This window comes from Phyllostomus discolor, chromosome 4 (assembly GCF_004126475.2).
Source record: "Phyllostomus discolor isolate MPI-MPIP mPhyDis1 chromosome 4, mPhyDis1.pri.v3, whole genome shotgun sequence".
Taxonomy (NCBI): domain Eukaryota; kingdom Metazoa; phylum Chordata; class Mammalia; order Chiroptera; family Phyllostomidae; genus Phyllostomus; species Phyllostomus discolor.
This window is the reverse complement of record NC_040906.2, coordinates 63,577,002-63,599,565: the sequence shown is the minus strand read 5'-3', so window position 1 is coordinate 63,599,565 and position 22,564 is coordinate 63,577,002. Positions and strand designations below refer to the sequence as shown.

Sequence of the window (22,564 nt, the reverse complement as noted above, 5' to 3'; positions counted from 1 at the left end):
AACCCCCAGCACTGATCTAACACCACTCATAATCAACTACTTGTCTATGTCAGTCTCCAGCACTACCCTACTTGTCTCCAAATGGGGTACGTGTAGCCAATGGTCATGCAAGACAATTTCATTGACTTATGGGATGAATATACAAAAATTTTTTTCGTATAAAAAATGTCTACCCTGGCCAGTGTAGCTCAGTTTGTTGGAGCATTGTCCCATAGATTGAAAGGTTATGAGTTCAATTCCCAATCAGGGCACATATCCAGGTTGCAATTTCGATCCCAGGTCAAGGCACGTAAGAGTTGGCAATGAATTGATGTTTCTCACTCACTTCGATGTCTGTCTGTCTGACTGTCTGTCTCTCTCTCACTCTCTCTTTCCCTCCTTCCCCCCTCCCTCCTATCCTCTCTCTCTAAAAGCAATGAACAAATGTCCTCAGGTGAGGATTAAAAAAAATAAAAATAAATGAAAAATGTTTTCATCTAATAGAGCCATAAATAGCTTGAGCATTTATATAGTCTCTGTCTCAACTTCCTTATGACAATCCAGCAATAAGAGGTATTTTTCAGAAAGAGTGGGAGATATATAATGTGAAAATGTGGAGAGAACACCCATGTACTATACTTTTAAGTTTCCATTTAAGTAGAATTACAGATTGCACTGGCTAGTTAAAATGGAATGAGCCCTCCCCCAAACGCAAGAGCTCTAAAACCATTTTAAAAACTACAGATTAAATGTTATTAATAAAAGCACCAGAAAAGAGTAAGAAAATGTGGAGCTGACTTCTCTATTCCTACTGGTTCTTTGTTAGTCAAATTACTACAAAAAAGCAATTAAAGTTCAGTTGAATTGGACATGAAGAAGCCTCCCCAATTTCAAAATTCAAAAATACTTCAAAAATTGATCTGCACCCAGTATCACAGACAACAACCATTATTTCCAGTGACCCGAAATGCCTATCGATGTCATTCATCATCAGCAGTCCCTTAAATTTCTCATCTTTAATCTTTTTAAAATTTCTATTTTATAATAGTTTTATTTTATATAAAACTTATAACCAACATACATATTGAAAGTGCATACTCAAAAAACGTGTTAATTTATAAGATATGTTATCAAAAGCTTTTGAAAACTACTGGAATATCTGTCTTATCTTTGAATCCCAGTCCTTCCTTCCTTCCTTCCTTCCTTCTATGACTACTGAGAGACTACTATGTACTAGACATTAAAAACTTAAAGTAATAAAGATATAAAACATGATCTTTACTATCATTAAGCTTACTTTCTATGGTGGTAATGAAATAATCACCCAAAAGACTGCATAATTAAAAACAAGATTAAATGTTAGAAAAAAAAACATGGTTAAACAAGACTGCCAACTAAACAACTTGAGAGTTCCTGAAGGGTGGAGGAGCTTCCCTGGGGAGGTTATATCTAAATAAGAACCAGAAAGATGACTAGGAGGTACTAGCAAAGGAGTAAGTGTGTGTGAGTGTGCGTGTGGGTGGGTGAGAGGGTGTGAGAGAGAGAGAGCAAGAGAGAGACAGAGAGTTAGGGTGGGTAGCACCCTGTGGTAAAGACAGAGTAGCATTTAAGAAAAAAGGCACAGCTTCTCAGTTTTCATAGAGGCCCTGTGGTCAGGGCAAGCAAGGCGTGTCCTCAGGACTTAAGACATATTCAGAAAGAAAAGAAAACCCAGTCTAGGACACAGAGAACCTAGAGAAAATAGTTATAAAGAGGAGAAAATCCAAGAAAGCTGGAAAGGTAGGCCAGGGTTAGAACCTCAGTAAGACAGGGGAGGGAGAGAATAGAGGGGAAAGGTACAGGGAATAAGAAGCGTAATTGGTAGGCAAAAAGTAGACAGGTGGAGGTTAAGGATAGTATAGGAAATGGAAAAGCCAAAGAACTTATATGTACAACCCAGGGACATGAACTAAGGGAGGAGGAATGCTGGGGGTAAGGGGTGCAGGGCAGAGGGGGAGATAAAAGGCAGGAAAAAATGGGATGACTATAATAGCATAATCAATAAAATATACTTTTTAAAAAAGTGAAAAACAGAAAAGAACCTCAGTTAAGACACAGTAAGTCCTAGCAAGTCCTCTACTCACTTCTCTATAATCATTGCCCTCAAGACCCCTTACCCTTAGTTCTCACAGCTGGCCCCTCCACACCCCATTTTCCCAGGCACTGTAGCAGCCAGCTTCTTGCCTATCTCGGGGCCTTTGTATACAAGATGATCCCCATAATTGAGCCCTTCTTTCAGGACCCAACCAGGCAAATTCCTACTCATCCTGCAAGTCTCAAATGTTGCTTCCTTCTAGAATCTTGTCTAGACCCTCATACACCCTCATTATACTCTCATATAACACTTTGTTAATTTTCATTCATAGCACTTATAATTAATAATTACTTAGTCATACCTGTGTGTAATCTTCAACATCTGCTTGCCTCAGTAGACTATAAACTCAATGGTAACAAAGTCTATTTTGTTCATTGACACCAGAGCCAAGTAGGTGTACATTTAATACTTGCTGAATTTGAATTTCCCCTGAATTAGTCATCTTACTTTAAGCTTAAATTCTAAAGACTTATCAATCTCTCCCAGCCTTCTCCTACACACAAGTACATAAACACCTGCTAAGAAATAACAGTATTAAGACATTTACCCTGGGAACCAAAGTGTCCCAGGTTCAATTCCCAGCCAGGGTACATTCCTGGGTTGCAGGCCATAATCCCCAGCAACCGCACATTGATGTTTCTCTCTCTCTCTCTCTCTCTCTCTCTCTCCCTCCCTTCCCTCTCTAAAAATAAATAAAAATCTTTAAAAAAAAAAAGACATTTACCATCTCTATAACATTAATGTATAGAATATCATCAAAGTAATAGTACAAGTTAGCAGTTAAAAAGCTTCAAATTTCAAAATCAAGAATCCTTTCACTATTAAAAAAATGAAAAACAATAACCACTGACTTTTTTTGTTACAAAGCCAAGAAAAGCTCATGCCCCCAAATATACCTTAACAGATCATACCTGTACAAACAAAATTAAAATATTAATTTAGGTTCATGAATGGAAAACAAACAAACAAAAAAGTTATAAATTCTGTCCCCCAAGCCAATCTACTGTTTATAGACAGACAGCTCAAAATCTGCCAAAAATCTTGGGGAAAAAACATCAGCATTACTTCCTGGTTGCTATTTGGTTCATGATCTGGAGTGTCTGCCAACCAGTCAATTCAGCTATTAAATACATTGACTCCAAAAGGAAAGGGGAAAAAGAATGTAGAGAGAATATTCTGGTATAAATTTCATTATATTGTAATTATTAAAAATATTAATATGCTAACATCCCAACTTTATGCACTAAGGACCTATTTCTAATTTTAAAATATACTAAAAAGAAAATATTGTCGACTGACTTCCAGTCAAGATGGCAGTAGGCAGACATGGCTCAAATCCTCACACAACCACATTAAAATTACAACTAAATTACAGAACAACCAACATTCACAACTGTCAAAAATCAGGTTGAATGGAAGTCTGACAACCACAGATTTAAGGAAACCACATCCATCCAGACTAGTAGGAGGGGCAGAGACATGGAACAGGCTGGTCCTACATTCATGTGTGGTATACAATTTTGGAGGGGTCACTCGGGAGCCCTCCCCACACCAGGCCCCCCAGCCCAGGGTTCCAGTGCCAGGAAGATAAGTTCCCATATATTCTGGGTGCAAAATTCAGCAGGGATTGACTCAGTGGAAGGAATTCCTGGAGTTCCAAGAAGTTCCTCTTAAAGAACCCATACAGTGACTCACCTACTCAGATGTACCACTTCCAGCATAGCAGCTTGAAAGGCACCAGTGACACAAAGGGAGAAACTGAAGTGCCTGGCATCAAGGCAAGAGCTGGGGACAGCGTTCTTCTAGACAGAAATGTTGGCAGAGGCCAAGTCCCTTTTCCCTACCCTTCCCCTACAGAGTCACAGAGCCAGCAAGTGGGTACCATATCTGAGACTCTATCAACCTAACACTGTTTGCCCCACCCTGGAGATCCTCTGAGGTTCTGTTGCACCCAACTTATAGTTGTTAACAAGGATTTTTCCATATGAATGGCTGGTCCTGGCCATTGCTTCAAAACTTCCTAAATCCTTTCAAACAAGTAACAGTCTCAGTGAGCTGCACCTCTTGCTAAGTGGCACAGGGCCCAGCATTAGGAGCAACCAGCCTAAATTTACAGTGTAGGTTTGCCTGAGAATCTCCAAGCCCCGAGCAAGTAGCAGCCATCTCAGATTGCTTTACAGCTCTTTCAGGGTGGGCCTGGGCAGAACACAGGTGAGGGCTGACTTTGGCCTATGCCACCCCAGAAACACGAGGGCCTACATACCCAGTAGACAGTTACAGACCACACCAGAGCACCAACTGCCCCTGCACAGCTGATCCTCACGGGGGCAGAGGTTGGTGGTCAGTGGTGACACCAGACCTTGCAGCTGACTGGTCTGGGTAAATCCCTCCCATTGATCTGCCAACAGCAACCAAGGCTCAACAAGAGGAGGGTGTACCCAGCTGACACAAAAGACACACCTCTAGTACCCAGGTTCGGTGATAAGGGAGGCTGTGCCACTGGATACTATAGGACAGCTACAACATTAGGCCACACTACCAAGAAAACGAAGTCAAAGCAGCTCTGCCTAATACATAGTAACAAACACAGGGAGGCTGCAAAAACAAAGAGACAAAGAAACATGGCCTAAATGAAAGTACAGATCAAAACTCCAGAAAAAGAGCCAAACAAAATGGAGATAATCAATCTATCAGATGCAGAGTTCAAAACACTGCTTATCAGAATGCTTGAGGAACTTAGTGAGGACCTCAATAGCATAAAAACAGATCCAGTCAGAAATGAAGGATACACTAATTAAAATAAAGAACAATTTACAGGGAAACAACAGTAAAGTGGATAAAGCCGAGAAGCAAATCAATGATTTGGAACATAAGGAAGCAAAAAACAAGCAATCAGAACAAAAAGAAGAAAGAATCCAAAAAAACAAGGATAGTGTAAAAAGCCTCTAGGACAACTTCAAGTGTTCCAACATTCACATCATAGGGGTGCCAGAAGGAGAAGAGAAAGAGTAAAATACTGGAAATCTATTTGAAAAAACAATGAAAGAAAACTTCCCTGATTTGGTGAAGGAAATAGACATGCAAGTCCAGGAAGTACATACGGTCCCAATTGTGATGGATGCAAAGAGGTCCTCTCCAAAACACATCACAATTAAAATGCCAAAGGTTAAAAATAAAGAGAAATCTTAAAAGCAGCAAGAGAAAAGTAGCTAGTTACCTACAAGAGAGTTCCCATTAGACTGTCAGCCAATTTCTCAAAAGAAACTTTGCAGGCTAGAAAGAATTAACAAGAAATATTCAAAGTCACAAAGAGTGGGGATATATAGCCAAGATTTCTCTACCAAGTAAAGCTATCATTTAGAATAAAAGGGTAGATAAAGAGCCTCCCAGACGAGAAAAAACTAAAGGAGTTCATCATCACTAAACCATTATTATATGAAATGTTAAAAGGACTTATTTAAGAAAAAGATCAAAACTACGAATAATAAAATGAGAATAAATGTATATCTATCAACAGTTGTATCTGAAAAATAAACTAAGCAAAGAAGAAGAACAGAGACAGCATCATAGATATGGACAGCATTTTAATGGTTGCCAGATGGGAGGCGAGTATAGGGGAGTGGGTGAAGAGGTGAGGGGATTAAGAAGTACAACTTGGTTGTTACAGAATAGTCATGGGGATGTAAAGTACAGTACAGGAAATGGAGTAGCCAAAGAACTTATATGCATGATCCATGGACAGGAACAATGGTGGGGGATTGCCTGAGGGAGTCAGGGGTGCTGAGTAGAGGGTGCAAATGAGGGAAAACTGGGATAACTGTAATAGCATAATCAATACATATAATTTAAAATAAATAAATAAAACTGATTTCCAAAAAATATATATATTGTTTTTAAAAGTAAATTTTCCAGCCCTGGCTGGTGTGGCTCAGTGGATTGAGTACCGGACTGCAAAGCAAAGGGTTGCTGGTTCGATTCCCAGTCAGAGCACATGCCTGGGTTGCGGGCCAGGTCCCCAGTAGGGGGCTCACAAGAGGCAACCACATACTGATGTTTCTCTCCCTCTCTTTCTCCCTTCCCTTCTCTCTAAAAATAAATAAATAAAATCCTTAAGAAGAAAAAAAAAAAAACAGTAAGCTTTCCATTCCCCTAATGTCAAGTATTTTGGCTAAGAAATTTCAGATGGGAGTTGGCAAAAAAAAGGTACTGGAAGTGTAAAAAAGACAGTGCCAATATTCCAACAGTTTCAGGGATGCCCCACTCCAGTGGTTTTCAAATTTTGTGGTCTCAGAGTATTTTTATATCAAAGACCCTAAGGAGCTTCCTTCTGCAGGCTATGTCTATCAGCATTTACTCTATTAGAAACTAAAATAGAGAAGTAATATGCTACCCTATTTTTTATAAATTAAAAAAGGAACTTCACCCCCCCAAAATAGTAAGAAAAATGGCATTGTTTTGCATTTTCACAAATCTCTATCATGTTTAGCCTCAAAAGCAACTGGATTCTCATAGATTATTCTACATTCAATCTGCTGCGACATGTTGCACTGGCTGGTCATATAGCAAATCCAGCCTTGGACATCTATGTCACCAGAAGAGGGAGGACCTCTTGGAACCCCTGAGACAGTTGTGGAAACCCCACTTGGGTCACACTTTGCAGAACACTGCCTTGTTCCTTATCTGACCAGTCCTCCCACTGCAGAGATAAGATGGTAGCTAATATTTTAGGTTGAGCATTAGTCCACTACCTGACAAAAATGCTACTCCTGTTCCATAGGTTCAGAAATCTCATTAGCCTCTCTAACATTAAGGAAGTCAACAAAATCTATGGTCAAGAAGGCATTGGATTTTTTAAATGTAAGAATAACATTTTATGTGCACAACTAAATATTTTTTGAATGAGACATAAACGTGTGATAAGAAGGTACTCAACTGGTCATCTCGTTGAGGACCAACCAAATATTCATGTAATGTTCTAAGGCCAAAATCCCTAACTGAAAAATCACAGGCTATTGGGGAATTACAGAATATTATCTGAAGAGTTCAAAGCATGAATTTCTGCCTGCAGTGTACACCATCTCCTTTCTGTTGTTGGATAAGGACCTCTATCCCTAGGAACTGATCTAACACTTCAAATCTAAGGACCTCTCGACTTAACTAAGGTATCTCTTCAAGTCAGTACCATCTTGTACAACGTCTCAGGACTACACTCTTCGGAAGTAACAGTATTCCCATGATTTTCTACTAAAAACAGCATGTCATCAGGGCAAAACAGAGCTGCTTCCCAAATCCCATGGTACTTTTCAAACTCCATTTATAGATCAGACTGATATCCAGTTAAGGGCTAGCGTTTAGCTCAATTTCTAACATGTGTGGGCTTGAAACCAAGTCTGGCACTTCTTTGGCTCATCACAACTTTACAGCTGGGTAAGGCCACACATATACTGCAATACATACTCTTTTACCCATAAAAGAAATCACAAAGCATTCTAATATCAGTCACAAAATAATCCAGGGTATAATGCACTTCTACAGCTGACTTTTAGGACCTATTAAGCAATCAAGTTGATAGTCTACTTCAAGAATAAAGGCTATTTCTAAAACCTAGACTTATGAACAGAATACAACTTATTGTCCGTAATACTGAAGATGAAGAGAAAGTTGTAAAATGAACCCTATGTTTGTTTTCCAACATAAAATCCTATGAAATGTTCATTTGTCAGTACAGGTGACCTAAACTCATTTGGTTTGTCCACTTGTTCAACATATAATTTATTTAGTCTCTACGCATTCAACAGAGACTTTGTTGACACTTTTATCAATTCAACTTCTAACAGTCTCCAAGTTAGAAAGAATCTTGAAAGACAGGTTGTACATTCACGCAGCCATATTTTGAATGACACCATCCAGTTCAAGTCACTCACCACTGCTGGGGTTGTCACTACTCTTCCACGGCAGGTTTTTCTTTTTATTTCTTTATACAGTCTATACTATGCCTTCAGGAAGGGGGGAAAACCTCACTCTCTTTAATATAAATGGTAGAGGCAAAGAAAAAGAGAGTAATTCCACTTCTCTTTTTGAAAAAATTACATCATTATCATCCTAACAGGAGGGGCACTTACTAACCAGCCACAAACTATGCTTAGGGATCATGTGTATTATCTCATTCAATCGCTCCCCAAACACTCTAAGTATATACTCCTATTCGTCCCATTTCACAGATTTTTCTTAAAAATCTGTAAATATTTAGTGAGTAGAATTTTCAGTGGGTGGGGAGAAGCCATCAGAGTTCAGGTCTTAACCAACCACCACTCTCACCCTTCATTAAACTAGTTCACCACAGTTCAGCTGCTTTTGTCTGTTTTTGTGGTCCTTAACGTTTTAGCTGAGCCTCAACACATTCTGCACTTTAACCACCTTGATTTTCTTCTTAGAAGCAATCTCTACTCATGGTTATTTGGACCACTTTTCAATCATGCCCTCTTTCTAGTTCTCTAAATTCAACATTAATTTCATATGCTCTGTAACCTCAGATTTTTCTTCCGACCCTCCAAAACAATATTGATGTGGGGAAAAAATAAACTACCTTGGCAATACATCAAGCGATTTCTAATCTCACATCTCCCATCCCCACTTCTCAGTTCTCTTGTAACTAACTTCTCAAAATAAAAACAGAAATGTGTGTCAGGCACGTTTTGGAACAAAGCTAGACACAGTAAGACAAATTCTAGACATAAAACTTTGAAGGAAGGCATACTTACAACAACCACCTCCAAGTTGGACAAAAATCAGCCATTAAGTGAGAATAGCTGTGCTTCTTCCACACTCAAAAGGCAGAGACAGGAAGCAAGGGCAGCTTGCTTCACACTACCTGGGCCTTAACAGGAGTGAAAATGACATGGGCTGTCAGTTATAGCTGCAAAGAAAGGCTAAACCAAAGCCATCATACCATATAAGTTAAGTCAGGGTCTTTTCTCCAGTTCACAAATGACCTGTGAAATATTTTTAACACCACGCTCTGTCTGAACTGGCAATGTGCAAGTTGCCAGGGCTTGGTTTTATATAGACTTCACTACTGCTGGAGGGTTTCTGGTGGGTGTTGCTTTCAGAATATTAGCATGTAATTTGATCTTTCATGATAGATGAATACAAATGGCTTCTTGGACAAGTCCTATAGAACTGAAACCCAGCCCCTGGATCAGTTCATCCTGTAGTTAGAGGAAATAATTACAGGTTATTTCAGGAAAGAAAGGGTTTTGACTGAAAGAGTTACACTACGAACATTCCAGCTGTAACAGATGGACCGAAGATAGGGTTTGGAAAAGTGAGGGAAAGACCAATTTCATCTGTTAGTGGTTGGGGGAAGATCTGGCTTAATTGAATGAAAGTAAGTTGAAAAGTTTAAGTTAGGATACCATGTAAGAACCAATAAATCCCACTAAGTTTAATTTAATTGTTTACAGAGTGAAATTGACTTTACTACAACACTACCAGATACACAGATAATAACTATCCCAAGCTTCTGAGATTCCAATGTCTTGGTCACACAGTCCATGCCTTACTGGTATCTCAAGACTAGGTTTTATTTCGACACACTTGACTACATGCAAACTGTCCTTTATTTTCCATTTAATTCCCTTGATATCAAATAGCCATGGCTCTCCTGCTTTGTTTCAACTAACAGGACCCCATCATCAACCAGCTCTTTTGTTATATTGACCTAGGCAACTCAGAGCTCACTCCTCGCCCTCCGGTTTACAAGCTGTGCCTGGAACAATTTTTTTAAACCTACTATTCCTGCCACAAAACTCCTAGACATGTAACTATAGAGTCCATTTAAAAGCTCTCTTCCTCCCCAAGTCCTCGGTTAGAAGCTGTCTCAGCCTGCTAGCTCATCTCTAACTACGCCTGCACTTCCCCCTTCAGCCAAACAGTGCAGACCTGCCTATCCCTCCCATCACCAGAGAAACGGTGTTTCAGGCTCCTACCATCTGACACAACTGTCCCAACTCTACAGCTACTATAATTAACCCATCATAATTTGAAGGGGGGTGAATATGAAAGGGATGTCAACACCAGGGAGGTCTCTGTGCATGTGTCTCTCTCTCCCCTGCCCCTCACCATCTCTCTCTCTCATTTTTTAATGGGAGACACTAGAGTATATTTCTATGGAGGTGGAAAAAAGAACCTTTTATACACCAACCTAACCAGAGCCTCCCTTCTCACCCACACTCCCCTCCACACTCAAGCCCATTCCTGCCTCAGACCTCCCACCCTTGCCCTTGCATTGTTATCCATCTTCTCCATTGCACTTAAAACTGTGTGAAATTTGTGGTTTATTTGTTGATTGTTATGATGTTTCCCCTCTCCCACCCCACCTTCCTCCATGCACCAAAATAGAAGCAGCATGGGAGTAAGATCTCTGCCCAGCTCATGGCTACACACCCAGGTCTGGCACCAACTGGGCACTTGATGTCAATTAAAACACATTCATTTTAACTTCTCAGTCTATGCTATACTGTGGTTTCAGTAGGAAGAAGAAGATGAGATTTTAGAAATTTTGCAATGCCTGGCAAGGAAATTACTTGAGGAAGGGTTACTCCATGTCCTCAATTTAATATAGTAGCAACCAGGTATTTGAGATAAATTAAAAGATATCATTTGTAACTTGGATTTCAGTTTTCAAAGGTGTCATCCAAGAGACGCAGCCAAACAAAAAGACGGCTGGCAGACTCCGGGTATGCCAGACAACTCCCCAGTGGACAATATCCCAGCTGGAAAGGACTCCTTGGATCTCTAGTTGCAGACACCAGCTGATCCGCCCAGAGCCATCCCCAGTGACCTCTGAGACAGCCTCCACAGCTTGAAAATATACCTCTTACAAGTCAGAAATTGACACATTACCTCCCTCTACCCGCAGTCATCTAACAGTTATTGACGTTATTTGGAAAGCCATGATTCCATGCCTATTAATAACCTTCAGAAAGAACTCCCAGGAAGTGTCAAAAGAAAAATAGATCTGGCTGATGGAAGCCAAAGACTCAATCAGAGATTACAATTAGCAATGAATACATCTGAAGAAAAAAAAAACTGTACTATCTTCTGTGTCTCCTGTTATCTGTTCAGGAGGCTTAAAACAAAAGACTTAACCAATGAATTCAAAGACTGCTGAATCAAGAGCACTAGCCTTTCCAGAAAAGAACTCTTTCCAAGACCCTTTATCCATTGAAATAGAGCAGCACCAGCTACTAACTTTCTCTGCACAGCAATGATTCCAGGGAATTTTGTCTACCGAGTCACCATTAAACCTGTATAGTTATTTACACCTTTATTAAGTGTCTCCAGGTGACATCTTAAATAGTAACTGAATCAATCTACTCTAACATAATGAAATAACTAATTAACATTAATCTTTACAAATACTTTTCATAGTGGTCTTTCCCCCTCCCCTCCTCCAACTCGAATGTGATTCATGGAATTCTCTCACAACTTAGCTTGAAATATGTGTTTGCCGGAGGAGCAGCTAAAGCAGAATCAGATAATTGCAGTATGACTCAACAAACGCACAGCTGTTCATTTAAATATATCCATCAAAAGTATAAATATGACCATGAGAAAGAAAACGAGCTGTGTACACAGGGTCAGTGCCCAGTTGAATGGGTTGGCATCGAAGTAACCACAACAGCAAACAAGGAGGAGACGGGGAGATGAGGCGGGGAGCGGCTCTGCATGTATGTCTGGTAAAAAGAGACCAGGAAATTGACATGACCCAAAAACCACCCACCCCACCCCAACACTCACTGACCTACATAACAGTGGCAAGGTAAAAGTAAAAATAAATGCGCCCTATTAAGTGGAGAGAAAGAAACAAAATTTAGGAAACAGATAATGCTCCTAAGAGGTAGAAATCCTGGAAGAACTGCTGAATCCGATCTATTTCTAAAAACAAAACTAAACAAAGACCCTGAGGCAGAGGACTATGGAAGGAGCAGAACTCTCACCTCAGTCCTCTCTCCACAGCCTTCTCAAGTGGCGATTATGAAATCATGAAAATACGAGAATCCCTCCAGCAGTCCCAGAGCTAATAACGGAAACACCACCCTGTACCAGGCAACCCCCTTTACAGGTTCTACACACGTGAGAGCCACACTGTGACATGGAGAAAAGGAAACCGAAGAAGAGAAAACAGCAAATGTCAAGAGGAGCAGGGGGAGCACTGACCAAGGAAAGTGCCTACGTCCGCACTCCAGACCCCACCCTGCCTGCTTCTGCAGGAGGGCCGTAGGCCCAGGCAGAACATGAGAAGCAGAGGCTGTGAAAAGAATTCAAAATAATAACACACAAAAAGAATAAAAAATCAAGTTCTTCCCCAAAAATAATCTCTTAGGGTCTGGCAGGGGGCTTAAGTTCACATTTAGCCAGACTACTCAGTCATCCTGCATGGAGACCATTCACATTCTCCACATTTACAGGTAAACCTGTCTTATATTATTATAAGCAACAACCATTTCAACAATCACCACCTCCCTGCTCCCATATCTGTCTTCATCCTTCCACTGAACACTTTCTAGAAAGAGCAATCTATATAGCTCCCTCCATCTCCTCCCTCTCTTCCATCCTGTCCATCACAGAAGCACCTCCTCTTGCAAAGGTCCTAATTTATTGTCGACCTAACAGTATCCTTCAGGTTCACAGGGAGGCTTCCTCAAAACTCTGATTCCCAACCCTCACCCCTAGAGATTTAGATTGGATTGACTGGGGATGAGGCCTAGGAATCCCCCAGTATCACAGCCCCTCAGTAATTCACGTGATGCTGAAAATGCCGAGGGCAATCTCACTCATCCATTCTGCAGGATGGGTACTGATAACCCCCTCCTTCCTCAGGGTTCTTCCCTGGCTGGGATTCAGAGGCTCCACTCTCTCTGGCATCTACATCTAGAGTTCAGATCTCCTCAATGTCCTTGGACAGAGTGTCCTCTGCTGCCACTCATCCCTTAAATCTGCCTCTCACTGAAGATGGTACCCAGTTTCTTAGCTTCAGGGCCACCAAGCTAAGACCAAACACCCAAGTGAAGAATGGAATCACCCATTCATTACCATTCCCCACCCCCATCATCTATTCCTTATCATCTCCTTCCCCGACCATATGTCTTTGTCTTCACTATTTATAAAATTGATTTTTTAAAAATGTTATTCCAGGTATTTCGAGTTACATAGAAACAGAAAGAAAGCCCTATTTCTAACCTCCTGGTTTCAAAAATAAACAACATCCTACCTACCACACTGTTTCAGAAAGGAGCCATCTTATTTCCTCTACTCTGTCCATTTCCTCCTGGAGTAATTTTTCTTTAAGGTTTTATTTATTTACCTTTAGAGAGAGGTGAAAGGAGAGAGAAGGAGAGGAAAAGAAACATCAATGTGTGGATGCCCCCTGCGTGGCCCCCACTGGGGACCCAGCCCGCAACCCAGGCATGTGCCCTGACTGGGAATTGAACCAGCGGCCCCCTGACTCGCAGTCGGGCACTCAATCCACTGAGCTACACCAGTGAGGGCTCTCCTGGAGTATTTTAACAAGAATCCCAGATGTCACATCATTTCACCCACAAAGTCTCTCTCTAACAATTAAGAATTTTTTTCCAAACATAGATATAAAACCAACATCTCACCTAATGAAATTAAAAGTATTCCTCCTCCAAACATCTTCTAAAAGCTAGTCAATGTTTAAATCTGCCCTATTTTCAAAAACTATAAACATCCCTTCCTGCCAAAAATTGCGGGGAGAATGGAACAGCATATCAAAAAGAAATTGTTTTATTGCTTTCTAGTTATCATAACTAGCAGTGTAGTGTTAGAATTGCGGCGGTACTGAGAATACTGCGTATTTCATATGGAAGAAAGCAAATGAGTAACTAAGATATATTTGAATTCTATCATCCCCTGCTGTTCCAGAGAACCAGAATCCTCTGTGTGGAATTAAGGAGATTCAAATGCAATACAGAAAAGGTTAAGTAAGAACCTTATAAACGGCACTAGAATTGGAAATATCAGTACAAACTCATTAAGTATTTTATGTATATTTAACCTCTATCGTTAAAAAGGCCTAGAAACAGTGGCCTGCCCAGAGCAGTGAACACTCTTGCTGCCCAGCCTGCAGTGTTAAAACACCATTTCCTACTAAGAGAAAATGCTGAATTAAACTATAAGGTTGCAATCACCAAAGCCAGCCAATGGGAAATTGGAGGTCAAATGACTAGGTTCTTCAACACTTTAGCTGCAAGGAAAGGAAAGGGCTGGGAGGGGAACCTGAAGTTTAAGAGACTTAAAGACAGAAAAAGATGTGCAAGACTAAACTACAGCAACTAGGTATGTGCACGCAGGTGGTAAAATCATAAAGGCAACAAAGCAATTATTGTGGAAATCAGGAAAGTGGTTACTTGCACGGGGAGAAAAGGGCTGTGAGAGGCATGGGGCATGCCAACAGGCTGGGAGGCTGCTCATATTCTGTCTCTTGACTTGCATGGTGGTCACAAAAAATACTCACCTTATAAGAACTGAACTAAGCTAGGTATGTTTTGTGTGGATATCTGTATTTGTGTTTCACTTCATAATAAAAACATAAAAGGAGAAGAAAATGGAATGTGTGTTTTGAAAAAGGTGTGTGCACACACACTCAATGAGGAAGTAACAGCATTCCATACCGTGAATATGCAAAAATTTACCAAGTCTGTGTTACATATAAGTTTATATAATAAACTTCTGAAATATCAAAACTTTTTAAAACTTCAAACAGGAAAGTTTTCAAGTTTCAAGTTTATTAAATTTTATTAAAGAAACAGGCATTACCCTCAATATTGAAAAACTTCACACACCATTGTATGACACCATCACCATGGTCCTCCCTCTCTCCTATTTCGATATACGTTTCATACATCAAGAATATAGAAAGACTGTACAGTCCAGATCAACATTTCCAAAACACTATATTCCATTATCACCAAGTAAGAAAAATTAACATCATAAAGATGTGAACCCTTCTCCTCACAAAGTACATCCACACATTTATTTCAATCCTCGTAATAGTAACAGGTTTTAAGGAGGAGGGAGTGGTGACTATATGTAATTATTTTCAAGTTCATATAATTTTTAAAATCCCATACAATAATAAACATAAAAATTCTATAAAATGGAGCTTCCCCTATTGAAAAGAAAAAAATCATGACACTCCAAGAGTTAAAAAACCGTGTGATCCTGGACCACGCACAGGCACAGAGATCAATGGAAGTAGATGGATATCCCCAAAGTACGCCAAAATATATATGGGAATTTATAAATCAGAAGAAACCAAAGAAGAAAAGTTGGGACCATTCAGTAAAATCAGAATGACTAACCAATGACAGACTGCTGACTTTCTACTACAATTCCCTCTTCACTCTTGCGCAGGCCCATGCTGACCAGCAGAGCCTGCATGCCCCACCCTCCCTGGCAGCTAGAAGTGCCCACAGGACTAAGTGTTTCACCAATGGAAGGAGAAGTGATGAGTGCAACCTCTGATCACTTAACCAGGGCTTTCTCCTCTGTCCTTCGAACTGAGGAAACCCAAATATGGTAGCAAGCCAGCTATGAGCATGCTGGTAACTCAGTGACAATAAAAAGGACCTGTGAGTATGGGCTGTTCTACTGACCTGCTTTGCTCCCACTGGGACTGGTAGGTGAGGAAAAACTCAACATCTATATTCTTTGAACAATAGCATATTTTAGTCCCTTGGTTATCGCACCTCAGCCTTCCCCTAATTAATAGAGCACCTAGAGAAAAATTAAGTTGGATTCAAACCTAACATTCCAGGTGGGACAAAGATTTAAAATTAAAAACAAAATAAACAAAAAAAACACCCCACATGACACTACCAGGAACCATGAGGTAGGTTTTTTAACAGTAGGAGCAGAAAAGGTCTTTTAACTGTGATATAAAATCCTGAAGCCACAAAAAATCTGATTATATATTTATCTCTATAAATCTTCTTGGACATCTTTTATTGACTATCTCTCCACTAGAATGTAAGCTCTACAGGGCCAGAATTGGGGTGTCTTCTTTACTACTGTACAGCCTGCTGCCTAAAGCAAGTGCCAGAGAGGCATTCCATAAGTATCTGTTGAATGAATAAACTGGTAAATTTAAGGATACAAAATTTTAAATAATCTGCCCAACAAAATAATTTTTACACAAATGACCAAACATCACATATCACAAAAAGTGGGGGCACTGATTTTGTTCATGCACAGCAGCTCCCATGAACTGACAAGAAAAAGATCAAGAACCCAACAGGAAAACAGACAACAGACAAACATAAAGGGAACAGAAGAGGAGATACCAATCACCTTTAAACTTATGAAAAGATATTCTATGTCAACCAAAATAAGAGAAATGCAAACTGAAGCTACCTTACCCTGCCATTTTTCACCTCTCCACTTGGCAAGGAAGAAACCAATCAGTTTGACAACCACACTGTGATGGGCACGAGTGTGAGGAAGCACCGTTCCCACCCACTGCTGGTGAAACCTAAAACTTTGCAAGCTCTGTGACTATAGCAACTTGGCAATACGTTTCTACCAAAGTTAAAACGTGCATACCCTTTGAGCCAGCAACCCCACAACTAGAAATGGATCTTACAGATACGCTCATCAATGTGTTTGAAATGATGTATGTACTAGCTTATTCCCAACAGTCTTGTTAATGATAATAAAACTGAAACTGATCTATATGGCTCTCAGTATAGTACCGGTTAAATAAACCAGTGTGTCTCTACAGTGGAATACCAGGCATCCATTTTAAAAGAATGCAGTATTAATTAGTAAGAAAATTCCAAGAAATAGTAGTTCAATGAAAAAAGATACAAAACAGTATATATCATTACTATTTGTGTAAAAGAAAAAAAAAGAAATTACAATAACTTACAGGTTTCATACTGGTATATTACGAATGCCCTGAAATCTCTGGAAGAATACACAAGAAACTGGAAACAGTGGTTGCCTCTAGGATAGATAACTGGGTACTTGGGAGACTTACTTTTTACTTTTTTTCCCTTTCTAATCTTAGGAATATTGATATTACCTTCCTAAAAAATATTTTATAAAATAACAACCCAAATAAATATTCATTCCCAACCCTAGATATCTGAAACTTCTCTGGTGATTCTGTCAACTACCCTATGAAACTACTGAGCTGAACAATTTTTTTTAATCCTCACCCAGGGACATGTTTATGGATTTTCAGACAGAGAGACAGAGAGAGAGAGGAGAAACATCAATGTGAGAGAGAAACATCTATCAGTTGCCTCCTGCACGTGCCCTGACTAGGGATTGATCGAACCCACAACCTACGTATGTGCCCTGACTGGGAATGAAACCTGCAACATTTTTCAGTGTATAGGAAGACACTCCAATCATCTGAGCCACCCAGCCACAATCTGAGCTGAACTATTTTAACCCTGTTTAATAATTAAGAATCACAGGGTAAGCAATTAACTAACACCATCATCTCCTCCCTCAAATAAGCATATATGCAAAATAAAATCAGTCTCTTAATTCCATACCTGTTTTTCATTACTTCTTCTTAAAACTAATTCAACCTTATGCCACCTTAAATGGGCATAAAAATATCTCAAAATGCTCCAAGGATGGTAGCCAAAACTAACAACTATGTTAATATATTAATGCAGCCTACTGCCAGAAAAGTTCCTTCCAGGCATCCTGAGATGAAAATTTGACATAAACGACACCTCGGCAGCAGCCCAAAGCTAAGTATCATCTGCCTTGGAAAATAAAAACTCACATCCTTAATGATCAAATCCCAATGTCAACAGTCATGACTTTTGTTTTTTCCCTGGGAAAGGGATCTTTCCATGTGAAAGGTCCCCCCATGTCTACCTTTAAATTATAGGCCAACCCATCATTTGAGGACTGGTTATTATAATGTTTCAGCAATATAAAGAACACTAAGCAGTCATTACTTAGACGTAGGTTCTGATTAAAAGAAAGAATCTGCTTAAAAGGGAAAATATCCACAACATATGAAGTAGAAGGAAAAGGCAAGTCATAAAACAAATGTATAGTGATGTTCCATCAATTTTTTAAAGTATATTACAGTTATCCCAATATTTCCCCCTGTGCCCACCTCTGCCCAGTATGCCCCTTTCCTCCAACACCCCCCCCCCCCGCCGTTCATGTCCATGTGTAGTGCATATAAGTTCTTTGGCCTCTCCATTTCCTACGCTGTTCTTAACTCCCCCTGTCTATTTTGTACCTACCTATTATGCTTCTTAATCCCTGCACCTTTTCCCCTACACCCTCCCTTACCTGGCCCAGCTGATAACCCTCCAAATGATCTCCATACCTATGATTCTGTTCCTGTTCTGGTTGTTTGCAGTTTTTTGTGTGTTTTTTTACAATCAGTTGTTGATAGTTGTGAATTTGTTGCCATTTTAATGTTCATAGTTTTGATCTTCTTTTTCTTAAATTAAGTCCCTTTAACATTTCATATAAGGACTTGATGATGATGAAGTCCTTTAGCTTTACTTTGTCCTTGAAGCACTTTATCTATCCTTGCATTCTAAATGATAGCTTTGCTGGATAGAGTAATCTAGGTTGTAGGCCTAGATTTTCATCATTTCATCATTTCAAATACTTCTTGCCAGTCCCTTTTAGCCTGCAAGGTTTCTTTGAGAAATCAGATGATAGTTTTATGGGAACTCCTTTATAGGTAACTCTCTGCTTTTCTCTTGCTGCTTTTAAGATTCTCTCCTTATCTAACCTTTGACATTTTTATTATGCTTTGTCTTAGTGTGGTCTTCTTTGTATCCAACTTGTTTGAGACTCTCTGTGATTCCTGAACTTACATGCCTATTTCCTTCATCAAATTAGGGAAGTTTTCTTTCATTATTTTTCCAAGTAAGTTTTCAATTTCTTGCTCTTTCTCTTATCCTTCTGATATCCCTATGATTCAAATGTTGGTAAGTTTGAAGATGTCCCAGAGGCTCTTTATACTATCCTTGTTTTTTTTTTAATTCTTTTTTCTTGTTGTTCTGGTTGAATGTTTATTTTCTCCTTATGTTCCAAATCACTGAGTTAAATCTCAGTTTTATTCCTTCCACTGTTGGTTCCCTGTAGATTCTTCTAAATTTCACTGAATACAAACTTCATTTCTTCCTGGGTCTATTTTACACTATTGCCATATTCAATGAGTTCTTTGAGCATCCCAATAACCAGTGTTTTGAACAGTGCATCTGATAAGTTGGTTATCTCTGTTTTATTTAGTTCTTTTTCTGGGGTTTTGTTCTGTTCTTTTATTTGGGCCATCTCTCTTTGTCTCCTCAATTTTGCAGCCTCCCTGTGTTTGTTTCTATGTATTAGGTAGAGCTGCTTTAACTCCCTGTCTTAGTAGCATGACCTACTGTAGAAAAGCATCTGTTATTGTGTGGGGCAAAGCCTTAGGTAATCACCAGGGCACGGTACCCCACTTCACCCCACTTTACCACTTTGTGGTTCTTTGTGGAGGGAGAGCTCAGAGAGGGCACAATACCACTGCCTGGCTTCTGGAGGTTTGCCCTATTTCTAGTCACTTCACTTACTTCCCAAATGCAACTGGTACCCTTCCAGTTGTTGCCCAGGTATTGCATCCCAGAGGGGTTGGGTCTACATAAGTTCTAAGGTCCTGCAGGTCCTTTAAGCAGAGTACCCTGAAAATCTGACAGTTTTTTCCACCACCCCATCCCCCACTGATTTTTACAGCCAAAAGTTACGGAGATTTAATTTCCTGGTGCTGGATCCCTGGGCCATGTGGTCTAGCCTGTGGATGGGATCCCTCACTTCTGAGGCACCCTTTCCAACTTTCATCTACAACACGTGAATGTGGGACCCACCAGTTCCATCACCTCCCTACACCACACCACATCTCCAAGCACCTCCACACCTCCTACCCATCTGGATGAATGTGGCTTCTTTAAATCCTTGGTTGTCAGACTTCCATATAGCTAATTTTCTGGTGATTCTGGGTGTTACTTGTTTTGAGGTCTAGTTGTAATTTTTTCTGTAGTTGTTCAAGGAGGTGAAGCATGTTTACCTACACCTCCATCTCAACCAGAATTCTCCATCAATTTTTAAACTTAATTAACATGCATATTTTGTTAGTATAGAAAAAAACTATATGTGAAAAAGTACGTGTTCAAAATTATTAGCTATGGGTGAAAGAGAGAGAAGGGAAAAAATTATATATACACACCCACACACACACATTTTAAAGTATTCCACAGGAAGCATAATATGAAAATGTACTTTGGGAAAAGGTAACAGCCAAACTCAGTGGCTGCCGATGGTTGAGGTGGGAAATGACAAACGGAGCACAGAGGGTTTTTAAGGCAGTGAATACATGTCATTATACACTTGTCCAAACCCATAGAACCAACACCAAGAGCAAACCCTAATGTGCTTTGGGTGATGAGGTGTCAATGCAAGTTCACCTGCTGTAAAAAATGCACCATTCTGGCAGGAACCTTAACGGTGGGAGAGGCTGTGCATATATGGGGACAGGGTATATGAGAACGCTCTGCACTTCCTGGTCAATTTTGCTGTGAATCTAAACACAAAGTCTATTTAAAAGGGGACAAAAAGTAGTGGCCCTGTTGGGTTAAAAGGATGGCAGAAGCATTTTATATGTAGGGAAATGTCAGTAGCATTTGAACAACTTGGTCAAAGTTACAGAATAACTGTGTAGCTCCATCGAAAAAGCCTACCTTCATGGCAATGCATGAACGGCGGCTGAGTCCTAACTTTCTGACACTGGATTCATATAAACTAACAAAATGACCATTGTGGCTAAGAAATTACCGTGTAGATTTGATCTCTGCCAAAGAACATTAAAGAGGAGAGTTGCTGAAATGGCTCTACTGCTGGTTCCAGCAATGCTGCTCTGAGAGGTCCTGGGGAAAAGCTGACTCAGCTACCTTAGAGGTGGCTCCAGGTCATATCTTCCCGAAGTCCTTCAAGCACAGTGCTCTTGTTCAGAGCTTCGCTCATTAGTTCACCAGAGACATGGGGAGGGAGAGGTGCCCCTGGAATCTCCTGGAATAATGAGCAACGCTCCCAGTAGCTCTGCTACTCCAGTAGCTCTCCAGTAGTTCCCGCTCTAGTAATGTGATGCTCACCAGTGGCTCGGGGCTGCAGAGGAAAAGAAGAAAGGAAAACCATCTGAGCAAAAGGAAATTCTGCAGTTGTGAATGTACTGTCTAAAGGAAGTACATACTTGATAAGCCTTTCAGTTGAGTCCATAAAACTAAAGCCGATTTACTATTAAAGCAAGCATGGAAAGGGTTGAAACACACTGACATGCAGTATGTTGAGGTCATAGATCCACACTGGTCTTTAAATTATTTTTCCACAAGACTCAAAACCCAGTAAGATCTGCAGATGGCAAATTTCAAGATCAAGTTTCTTTAAATCTCATACGTCATTTACTCTAGTCTACTACAAAAACAAACAAAAAAACAATGGCTTTGCATATGTTCATTGTTATATGTAGTTGGTTTCAAAACGTAAAGTTCAAGCAGTGTACAGTGTAGAGTGTAAGTCTCTTCCAGACACCCAGCCACTCTTCAGACACTCCATTTACCAGAGTAACTAGTTTCTTGTGTATCCACCCACAAATAATCTGATTGTGGTTCACATTCAAGCACCATTCTCAGTTGTAGATAGATCTAGTTCAAAGGCTCATAAAACAATGATGGAAAAGGAGCACACAGCGGAAGGGAATGGGGCTCTAGATAACTAACAAAAAAACAAAAAGCCACCCAAGCTCCCTTTTCCTTTAGGAAAACTTTTAAAATGTCAACATTGTCAAAGGAAGAGGAAATTTTTATTAGAACCAAACTTTCCCATTCAAATGGTTAAGTGATACAAAACATTGAAAAACTCCTTTCGGAAAACAGCACCCCTTTTTTTTTAACTTCAAGGAAGTTAAGAAAACTTGCCAAGAAAACTTTCACGTAACTGCATCTAAGCAGAAAACAAACCCAAAAATACAGCATTCCTCAATAATTATTTGGAAGGAAAATCACAAATACCTTGAATTTCAAGGAAGTGCTTTGCAAATAATGTCAAACCTGTCCTCACTTTGGTTTAAATTGAGACTCACAATCAATTTGATTGTAAAATTACAAGACCCAAAAAGACACACTAAAATTAACACACACATAAATATCACCATCACCCCCTGCTCCATAGGGAGGTCAAGCAGAAATGTGCCATGTTCAGCAATCATTTAGTGAAGTTAAAGAGTAAAAATGCATTTCTAGAACGGACATCCTTAAAAACAAATTCATCAACTAAGCAGCATTCACAAACCTTGAGTTCAAAACAAACTGTTGAAATCCTGGTATTTTCCAAGATGTTGGGGCCAGGGAA

At 39.9% G+C, this 22,564-nt stretch overlaps 1 protein-coding gene across 5 annotated transcripts in view; it reads right to left on the bottom strand.

Moving 5' to 3' along the window:
- ACVR1 (activin A receptor type 1) overlaps nt 1–22,564 on the bottom strand; it is a 137,296-nt gene that overhangs the window by 66,607 nt on the left and 48,125 nt on the right. For 2 of the 5 annotated variants that reach the window (XM_036023451.1, XM_028508916.2), the window contains exon 2: nt 21,109–21,322. The exons of 1 other annotated variant lie outside the window; for it this stretch is intronic. The gene's annotated coding sequence lies outside the window, so the exon portion shown is untranslated. 2 more of the 5 variants (XM_036023449.1, XM_036023452.1) reach the window with 2 other exon arrangements.